This window comes from Trichechus manatus, unplaced genomic scaffold (genome assembly GCF_000243295.1).
Source record: "Trichechus manatus latirostris isolate Lorelei unplaced genomic scaffold, TriManLat1.0 scaffold00076, whole genome shotgun sequence".
NCBI lineage: Eukaryota > Metazoa > Chordata > Mammalia > Sirenia > Trichechidae > Trichechus > Trichechus manatus.
In genome coordinates, this window is record NW_004444012.1 from 12229899 (window position 1) to 12231642 (window position 1744).

At 42.1% G+C, this 1744-nt stretch overlaps 1 protein-coding gene across 1 annotated transcript in view; it reads right to left on the reverse strand.

Annotated features, from left to right (window-relative positions):
* Positions 1-1744, reverse strand: part of FRMD5 (FERM domain containing 5) — a 237256-nt gene that overhangs the window by 204963 nt on the left and 30549 nt on the right. The window lies entirely within an intron of this gene.

Below are 1744 nucleotides of genomic sequence, written 5' to 3' on the forward strand. Positions count from 1 at the left end.
GGATTAGAAATAATTTATGTAAAGTGAGGAAATCTTAAAACGATTCTGACTCACAGCGACCCTACAGGACAGAGGAGAACTGCCCCATAGGGTTTCCAAGGAGCGGCTGGTGGATTCGAACTGCCAACCTTTTTGGTTTGCAGCCATAGCTCTTAACCACTGTGCCACCAGGGCTCCTTAATGATAACTGGTGGTTTAATATAACTTCTACCATTATTGAAATGGCTCAGGAACACATATGGCTGACCATTTCCAGAGGATTTATAGTCAAGGACTTTTGTGGCATAAATGCCTTGAAAGGTACATTCTTGATACCTATGACCCAGAAAAAACCAGCCCATCTAATGCAAGTTGGGTCCTCTTGATGAGAGATTCCTTCTGTTAAAGAATGCTAGATATCATGGAAGAACGGATCTGATGTATAAACAACTCAGTTAATGGCCAACGGTAGCAAAACCAGCTCTGGAGCCAGACTACCTGGATTTGAATCCCAGCTCACCAATTATTTAGCTGCATGACTTTAGGCAAGACAAGTGGTTTCTCTGAGCCTCAGATTCCTCATGTATTGTAAGAGTCAAAGAGATAATACATATACACCACTGATTAATGATTATCTCCACCACCCATCTGTCAGGGGTGGCTTGTGTGTTGTTTTGATGCTGGAAGCTATGTCACTGGTATTTCAAATACCAGCAGGGTCATCCATAGTGAACAGCTTTCAATGAGGCTTCCAGACTAAGATGGAGTAGGAAGAAAAGGTCTGGTGATCTACTGAAAATTAGGCAATGAAAACCCTGTGGATCACAACAGAATACTGTCCAATATAGTGCAGAAAGATGAGCCCCCTAGGTTGGAAGGCACCCAAAATACACAGTGGCCACAACAATGGACTTGAACATACCAAGATCGTGAGGATGGCAACGTTTTGTTCTGTCGTACACAGGGTCGCCATGAATCAGAGTCAACCTGGCAGTTACCAAGAACAACATAACGACTATCTACTGCAGTCCAACCTTTCATGCATGGAAGGAATTGCCTTAGCAACATTCCCAACATCATGTCTAACTTTTACTTGGACACATCTAGTGATGGGTAGGTCACTACTACTCAAGGCAATCTATTCCAATTTTAGGCAGCTGAAATCATTAGAAAGTTGTTCCTTCTATTTTTATCTCAAATCTTTCCTTTACCTTTCAAACATTAGTCTTAGTTCTACCTTTTCAAGCTATGAAAAATGTCTGACCCCTCTTCCAGACATCATGTCACATATGAGTTGGAATCCACTTGATGGCAGTGGGTTACCCCATCAAGGGGTGTATCTGGACAGTAGTCATCAGCTTGCTTCTCTAGCATCGTGTGACCCAGGACACATCTTCCTGACCCTCAGTTTCCTCAACCTGAAAGTTAGGGTTTCAGGTCAAATAATCTCTAAGGCTTTTTTTCACAGAGGCATCTATGATTTTACTTATACCTTTTCCCCAGTTATTCTAATTCCTCCTCCTCTGGCAGTTTCCAGTGCCCTCAACACTGTGTTGTCTTCCTCTGAGTATGCCTCAATTGGTCAACATCCTTAAAATGTGATCCGCACGATGGAACACAAAATTAAGTTCTCATAACAACAGTCAACTGTACTGTAAAACTCTCTCCGCCCTATTTAACACAACTTCATACAAGCATTTGGGGCTAATGTTTTACCACCTTGTTTATGATAAGCTTACAGCTAAAACTCCTGGATCTTTTTCCC